Consider the following 9,227-nt stretch of genomic DNA (forward strand, 5'->3'; position numbering starts at 1 on the left):
AGAGAGGCCAGCCGGCGGAGGCCGAGGTGCAGTCATGCGTAGGAGATGGAGGCCGAAGGGGCCTCTTTTATTTTTGCGAATTTTAAATAAAAGTTGGTAAACCTATTATGGACTTCACTTAATTTTTTTTAAAAATAATTAAAATTCGGCAAATTTGTACCTACTCGTGCTGCTGGGTAATCAATCTGGGGCTCGATACCGGCACAGCAGACATTGGATGCAACAAAAAGTTAGAGAAATATATGGGGGGAGGGGTGGGAATTGACCCAACCCAACCAGACATGAAAAAAACCAAGCCAACTTGTGGGTCTTCTCCATTTCTCGGGCATACATGGTAGGTTATTTGCAATAAAAAGCCTTTCTTTAAGCCAATCAAGGTTCCAAGCTTCCACCTGAGATCCAAGGCTTGCGTTTGAGTAGATGAAAGCCATGTGATATCCCATTTGAGGACTGAAAGTGTGATCCAACTTTTGAAATTTATATTTTCTAAGAAAATGAAAATTTTCTCTTGTGGCAATTTTTAAAAAAAACATTATTGAATGAAATCTGAAAATTTTGGAATCTTAGAAGTGGTATGAAAAAGCCATGTGGAGATAATAATGAAGACTGAAAAATATGCCACTTGGCATCCCAGGCAAAAGAAAAAATTTTCCAACAGAAGCATCCTAGTAACTAAGGGAGACCAAACTACCAATAAGCCATTTCAAGCCATCTGCCCTTAAACCTAACTTCCAAACAAAGGAATGTGGAGTTTCCTCTGCAGCAATGGTTTAAATAAAAGATAGCAGGTCTGATGACCCTTAAAATAACTCTGGTTGCCTATTATAATGAAGGGAATTTACTCCATCCTTTGGAACTGGGTCCTTTCAAACCTTGGCTAGCCACCTATATCTGGTCCTATTGTTTCAGTTGGCATTGCCAAGCTCAATACATTATACACATATACTCCAAGGCTCGGCGCATAAATTTTCTAGCTTATATTTCTTTAAGAAAATGTATACCATGGATTTTGATGCTACAAAAATTAGTTTAGGTAAATTAGTCTAGGAGAGATTTAATGGTTGGCTTTTTAATGGAATTATATGAGGAGCTTACTCTCCTGTTAAAAAAAGACAAGGGAGTCTCCTAATGGTGAGGGAAACAAGACATATGCTCCAACACTGAGTGCAGATTCATAAAAGTGCCATCAAGTCATGGATGAGAACAAGGGAGACATGCACCTTTCCTTCATGTCCTCACATCATTTCCATTTGAAAGGAGCATCCAAGTGCTCCACTAGACAAATGCAATACACTAGCTAGGAAAGAGCCATTGCCATTCCTCTTTAAAATCTCAGCTCTTACTATGGTGGGTGATAGAGAGAGAGAGAGAGAGAGAGAGAGAGAGTCGAGGAGAAGGCTCGCATAATTCGCTCAGGAGCGCAAATGGGATCTATTGTGGTTCAAATTTGGCCTGAGGGTGACCACGCCGGAGGAGTCGAGGGACCTGCTAGAAAGTTGAGGAAGAGGTTGAACCACCTTCCGCACGATGGTGTACCTGCACAAAGCCTCACTAGTGGTTCCGGTGAGGGCCCTTCGACGCTCAAGTTAGAGTAGATCTCAGATGGATCAAAAGTCCCCTCGGTGTTACCTGATGGGGCTATTTATAGTCCCTGTAGAGGTGCCTAGGTGGCGGAGGTATGGCCCGTTTCCATCATAAGAGAAGTTGGTTTTAAGCCAGATGGCGCGTAGCTAGAGCCTGCTTGGAGCGCATGGCGCAGTCCGTTCTTGTGAAAGGTAGGGCATTGACAGTTGTAGCAGGGTATAGCTGAAGCAGCATGGCATTGTTCTTGACTGTCGTTGGCCCGCAAGTCAATGGTGAGAGAAATAAGACATATGAAAGACCACCATCAAGACTAGTTCCAAAGACCACCATCTTCGTCGATGCAACACCGAATTGCTTAGCCTTTTGGTTATAAATTGAGTGTATTGTGTGTTGCAAGTTTTCTCATTACTCCATTCTAATTTTCTTGTTTGATGATTCGATGGCGGCTTTCAGATATGACTCGAGACCTTAAGGTTGCTAGAGGCTGTAAATTATAAATGGGAGTTCAATATGGAAGTTTTTGATTAGATAATCTATTCGACAGACTTATGGTGAAGTGTCAATATGTGGTCACATCTGATGTGATCAGTAATGTGCTTCATTTAATTACATGTTCTCATGAACGAACCTAATGATTTCAATTTTTTACCCAAAAAATCCAAAAAACTAATGCTTTGAGTTGAAGGAAATCCTGAAGGCAGTTGATACTAGGAAAATGACAGCATTTATGGCAATCTTCTGAGCCTAGATGGTGCTTCAAGGGAATAACTTCAAGGGAATAAAGGGACCATATGTTTGAATGCATCCCCATGACACTTGAGTTATATAAAAATAATCCCTTCTTCATCTTTTAGTATACAATTACAAACATTGGCATAGCCATGTTCATCTACGCATGCGCATGAAATACCGATTACCTTCAAACCGGGTTGCATGTGAATTTCATACAACCAGTATTCTAGCCTCATAGCATCTGGAACTTAAAACAAATGCATACTGAAGCTTGAGGAACACCAATTTAATGCAAGTGTGACATAATAAATGCAACAAAGCAACCTTACACATGACTAGAACTATATTTCCAGACAACGATATGAAACTAGGGCAATGCAGAAACATGAAAACATAAACGAAATCGAGATGAAAGAGATCCTTACAAAATAAGATCAGATCAAAAGTATGTATTTATTTTACAACCATCATGACCTCAAAGATGCAGCAAAGGTTTAGGGTCTAAATTGAAATAGAGAATCCCTAGTGAAAGTTGAAACATGGTTGAGACCAAAACCAAGATGGTTTTATACAAAAGCAAGCCATATAAATTTGATATTGTGTGTGTGTGGGTCACAGAAGGCCAGCTTCAAAGTCTATTTTAGGAACCAAGCTTGGAGTTATTTTTCTAAATTTGGACTTGGATCTCGTGAAACGTAGATTTTGGACCTGTCTAACAAAAAAGCTGCTATAGCCTCCTGGCTTGAAAGGAACCAAGGTCTTAACAGGAAAAGGACCAAATTTTGTGTGCAGCAAGTTGGCACTGTAGTCTTTTGTGTAAATGAGACTCAATTTTGTTATTTTCTTTCTCTAAGGAATGACACCAAAAACAAGTGTCAATGTAATCACAATCCTTTGCCACTCCGAGGAGATTATAATCTTTAGACATGCACTCATGCGCATGCACGCGTGCACGCAAACTGATAAACAAATAGATAGACAGATAGGTTTGTAAGCCTCTAAATAGAAGCATTGGTGGATATAGTTGCATCACTGTAATCCTAGCTAATTAGGGCATATTAAGCCTAAGCTTGGAGAGTTCGGTATAAATTATTATTCAGCCTAACCATATATGCAGGCATACAAATGCATGTCAGTTTATATCGTAAGCAAAAGTTTGCTCGAAACAAGTTGAAAGCAAAAATTTGCTCAAAACAAGCCGAAAGCAATAATTTGTTCGTGAAAGGTCTTTTTTCTCCTTTTTTCTGATTTTTTTTTCCACTTCTTGTACCCATTTCATGTCTAATGAAATGTGTTGCAGCCCTTCCCATCATTTTGTTCAACACAAATTAAAAAAAAAAAGGAGAAAACAGAAAAAAGTCTGCATCCCATAAGTGTGGGTATATTTAATTGGGATCAATTTTGCCCCTTATCATAACAATGGCCAGATATATTGTTAAAACAATAGAAGAAAATGAAAGCTAACCTTACAATTGTTAGAACATGCAATTTCGGTTAAGAAATTTGAATTGAAATATAATAATCATATTATAGAAGGATCATACACCAATAATACCTCAGTAATTTCATCTTTAGTTATAAACAAGAAAAAGGGTTAGAAGGTTGAACCTATTACCAAAAACTTTTCTTACAATGCTAGCATGAGACATGGTATAGGGATAGCTCCAATTCATCAAGGATTGTGGCATAAAGAAATAATGAATCTCTCATGCTCTGTGACTTATGCAAGCAATGCAGGATTATTTTTAGAAAGAGGGTTGGGATCCATTGCATTACTCATAAAAATCTAATTATAGAAGCCTATTCATCTTTCTAGCTCCAAACATCCAACCTTTTCTTTTGAAACTAACTACTATGACTACATCCCAAAAAGGATGTAGATCTGACAGTTGATTTCCTAAAACTAATTTGTCGATCTTTTATCCAAATCAATATTTCAACAATTATTCCAAAAGAATTATTTTGAAATTTTTAGAAACACTATAATGCTTATCAAGTCTCATCTAGTGTGTCAGGGCTATATTTTGTTTATGACAAAGTGCTTGGGCGTTAAATTTTTATTTTTGTGTTGGAGAATCATCTCTATCCTCTCACATTTAATGCCAATGTTGGTGTTGAATCTCAACCTCTACTTCCATATATGGCGTGGCATGTGCTTCAATCTACAATGTTTAAAATGTGAGCAATGCTCTTACATACAAGAATGAGAAAAGAATGAAGAAATTTTAGATTTTATTTCAGCAAAGGAAAAAAAAAAAATTTGTTTTAAAATGACAGGATTTTTTTTCTCATGAAATATATTTTACATGAAACTAATTATTGCCATATGTTTGAGGCACTATATTGATGTTCCTATTTGGTGAAGTTATGGATTCATTACAAGTCCATCCATTGCCTTCATGGAAAGCAACATCATGACAGACCTCTTTCACCTTAATTCTATAACAATGTCCTTTGTAGACCTATGGCAGGGACCACTCCATGCCATGTACTGTTGCTTTCAAAGATAATCTAGACTCCAAGGCAACTAAAACCGGGTTGACTTACTAGTCTTCCAATGTGGAAAAGGAATAGGGAACCAAGACTAAGCAACTCAGGCTTGGCTCATGAGAAGTTTATGCAAGCATTCTGATTTGATTAAAAAGGAAAAGAGATTTTCAAGATCAAACTGCACTTTAGAATAGTTTGCAAATAAGCCAAACACGGGCACTAGCTTGCTTGCAATGATAATCTAAGCTCGAGCAACTTTGATCGAGCATAGCTCCAATAGAGCCCGAGCTTGAGCACCCCAATAGTATGATCAAGCCAGCCAAACAATTGGATGCTCAGCTTGGATCAGCTGATTAGCATCCATAAGTTTACAAGTAATTTGAGTTAGTGAGATCAGCAATCACCGTTAGCTCAATCATTAGCTTTAGTATAACAATTTAGGATGCCCTATTGTATGCTGTAAATAACAATCAGCAATAAAAATCACTAACACTCGGTTAATTTAGCAACATCTTCATTATTCATTAGCATAAAAATATTTTTGTCATCCTATGGACTAATCTTGGTTGGCATTTCTCTCCACCTGAAAGGGGTAGGCATCTCAGTCATTTTCTTCTTTTGAGAAATGGGGAGCCAAGGTCCACTAGATTTATTAGATAATATCTCTATTATATTCTTGAAAAGAATACTATGATCAGCTCACTTGGCGTCCATCTAAGAGATCTTCATTTATATGATTCTATTGATGTGGTGACATAAACAAGCCCTTAATTTATAACCAAAATATTAAAATATTTTTTAAAAAAATTATCTCATATCAGTTAGCAATTTATTATTATGATATTGACATAAGTTTTTATCTATTATTATTATTATTTATTTATTTTGGGTACATCGGCTGCTCACACTAATTTTGTGTGAGCACTGCCATTAAAGTCAAGAGAAAGGATGCAACCTAAAGGTGAGAGAACAGATATAAGGCAGGTACAAAGAAAATCTCTAAAATGGTGGGCAGCAAAAGAGACGACCCAATCTGTAGGTATGTTCACCTCTCTGTAAACATGCGCAGTCAGGAAGGTGCCACACTTCCTTAGTCACCTTCTGATGTCCTCTAGAAATGGGTGGTCTATTATTTCACATCTCTGCATGTTCACCTCTCTGTAAATATGCACAGCTTGAAAGGCGCCACACTTTCTCAATTGCCTTTTGATGTCATTTAGAAGTGGGTGGTCTATTATTTCTCATTATAATGGTTGTCATACTAGCTATTATTTTATTCTTAAGACAGAAATACTAGCTATTATTTCGAACAGAATCAACTATAAAAGGGATAACGTTGAAGGTTTCAAACTTTGGGCTTGTGACGGCAAATTGCCATAGAAAAAGGTTTCTTTTTATGGGAGGGTTCCAATCACGTGATCCAATGGCAGTAGGGCGAGAATAATGAGGACTGGATGGATCTCGGGGACGAAGGAATGTTCGCAAGTGGACAAAAGAATAGGGGCATTCTCGTCATGCCAGAGCTGGTAATTTCGAACACGGACTGAGGGCTATTTGGGAAGAGGGAAATGTTTGGACAACCCAGGATTTATGGGTGCAGATCGACCTCGGGATGAGGAAAGGGGAGGGAGGAATTTTCGCCGCTAAGGCTTCGGTGTCTGGTCGTACGGAGGAGGGAGACTGACCTTGTAGTTGGAGGAAATTACGAAAGTGGCCCCGTAAGCAGGTCCCATAGTTTTATGACCTTGTGGAGGCTATTTACGAGGCTACCCCTAGGGAAAAAATGAAACCTTGATGAAGGTTTGACTTGTGCTTGTGATTGGAGTCCTAATCTTTCATTTGATTATATGAGTGAGGTGGACTTGGTGGTTTAAGAATTAGAAGATTGGAGGGGGAATGGTGTTATTTTTTTTTTTATTTTGAAATAAGGGAGACAAGAGCCACCTTGTCACTGTTTTATTTTAATGCATCAACCAAGGTAGGTATTCGTGACTTTGATTAGTCAAAGCGTAGAAAAGTGATTCTAGGTAGAGCAAGAAGTTTCGATAGCATAGATTACATCTAGAGCTACCTTGGTGCTAGAGATGAGTGGCGGATCCAAAGTTGGAAATAGTTTGTTAAAATGTCTACGAACATGCACAAATAGTTGCATGCTTGCATCCCAACTATCTTTTATCATTGCTTAGACATGTAATGCCTTTTGTTCTCTTCAACTTTTGGTTGCGAAACTCAAAATGCTACTATATTTGTTGTGCCATTGTCAAGGTTGGTTGAAATATAATCTTATTCAAATATTAATTTTTATAATTAATATTCAACTCTATCATGTACATGACGAACATGGACAAATGAATTGTTGAACTAGTAATTCTGATAAATTAATTTTTAGCCATCTTTTCTAATAAAAAAATGGCAAACTACTATGAAACGTTTTATAGAATTAAACTTATATCACAAAAACAAAAGTTGAGTGTATTTTTTATTACTTAAATTTGGCAAAAGTTTATGCTAACAATATTTTATTCATGGCTTGGTGTGATTATATTGTTGATAAAAAGTGTATCTTTGAAGGCTTGGATGAAACTAGTTAAGTATCACCCAGATCGTAACGTATACTTATTTTCGATCATCAAAAGTAAGTACAATGAGATAAATATTGTTTCAATGAAAACTTGCATAATCTATGCTATATATGGTACATGGTGATTAACGATTGAGCGCACCAAATTCTAGAAGCATGCATGCATGAAAATCAACAATACAAATCCTTAACCTATGTAGGGAGGGAGGAAGGTTGATTTTACAATTTATATCCACTTGTAAAAGATGATGTCAAACTATTGAATAAACCATACCATGCCAAGGGTGGTGTATTAATAAGATAAAAAATTCACTATTCTAAGCAAGCAAACTAGGTTAGATTCCCATGGGTATGCATCTTATAGAATTGAACATATGAAATGAACTAGGGGATCAATAATGAAATCAATCATCTCAACCTATATATCTATATGCCTCCAGTGAATTCAACCGTGCATTTTGAAAAAGTGAGTTGTATTAGGCATACAAGATGTATAATGGTGATTGCAATTATGTGAAGCATCAAATGCAGTTGGATGTGTCTTCAATTTCGACAGCAATACAGAGTTTAATTGGGCAAGAGTTTGTTAGTTTGAGTAGCATGTCAAGTTGAATAGAGTAGATCTATTATCCTTCATTGGGGACAAAAGATCTTCCAAAGTTTTCAAGGTACTATGTGGCTTTAATTTGCTTTTGGATAGGAGAACAACTGCTGAAATATCAAGTGCCAGAGTTCCCATTAAATAGTATCTTACATGGATTAAGATTATTGTGGGGAGGGGAGGGGCCTTGAATTTAGTCCCACATCGGCTAGTAGCGGAAATGTTCCATGCCTTAAATGGGGGGGTGGAAACCCTTTCCTCTCGAGGCGCCTTTTGAAGGGCAAAACCGTGAGGAGGGCTCTGGGTACGCTCGACCTCCAAAGCGGACAATACCTCAGGAGGAACGCGGTCCTCTTTCTCTGCTAGCTTAATGTGGGCTATGCTGTTGCGCGAGGCTCCGGCCGAAGGTCGTCCCCGCAACAGATGGCGCGCCAGGTAAGGGCGCCTCCTCACTCCATTGACTACCCTTCAGGACTGTGGGGGCCCGGTGGGCAAAAACCTGCCCGAAACCTTCCCGCTGGGGGGGCTATGTTGTAGGGAGGGGAGGGGGCATTGAATTTAGTCCCACATCGGCTAGTAGCGGAAAGGTTCCGTGCCTTAAATGGGGGGTGGAAACCCTTTCCTCTCGAGGCGCCTTTTGAAGGGCAAAACCGTGAGGAGGGCTCCGGGTACGCTCGACCTCCAAAGCGGACAATACCTTGGGAGGAACGCGGTCCTCTTTCTCTGCTAGCTTAATGTGGGCTATGCTGTTGCGCGAGGCTCCGGCCGAAGGTCGTCCCCGCAACAAAGATTATTTTGGCTCTCATTGTGATGCAACTAGACATAACTATAGGACCCAAAATAGGAATAGGGCTTGGGTCATCCATTTTTCTCACTTGAATAAAAGTTGGTCTACCATCAATCATTTCTTAGAAAAATTAAAAGAATTATTCATGGGAATTCCAAGGAAAAATATCTCCCAAAGATTTGAACATTAAATCTTCTATCATTAAAAAAGAAAGATGCAACCACCTGGCTATAGTCTTGTTTATTGGAAGAGGCAATTTATTAAAACATTGTAGAGAGATATCTGAACAAAGCATGTTGCATTAACTTATAACATTACCAATCATAGAGAATTTAGCATTTTAAGGGAAAAGTTTATAAGATAATTAACAAGTCGAGTTCAAATAGATAGGACAAAGCTTATGCATAGTAGTCTACTATTACTTGCAACTGTTACATTCAGTGTCAAAGTGT

The sequence above is a fragment of the Phoenix dactylifera genome, chromosome 7, assembly GCF_051530095.1.
Source record: "Phoenix dactylifera cultivar Ajwa chromosome 7, Ajwa_hap1_PhDact_Kaust_v1.1, whole genome shotgun sequence".
NCBI lineage: Eukaryota > Viridiplantae > Streptophyta > Magnoliopsida > Arecales > Arecaceae > Phoenix > Phoenix dactylifera.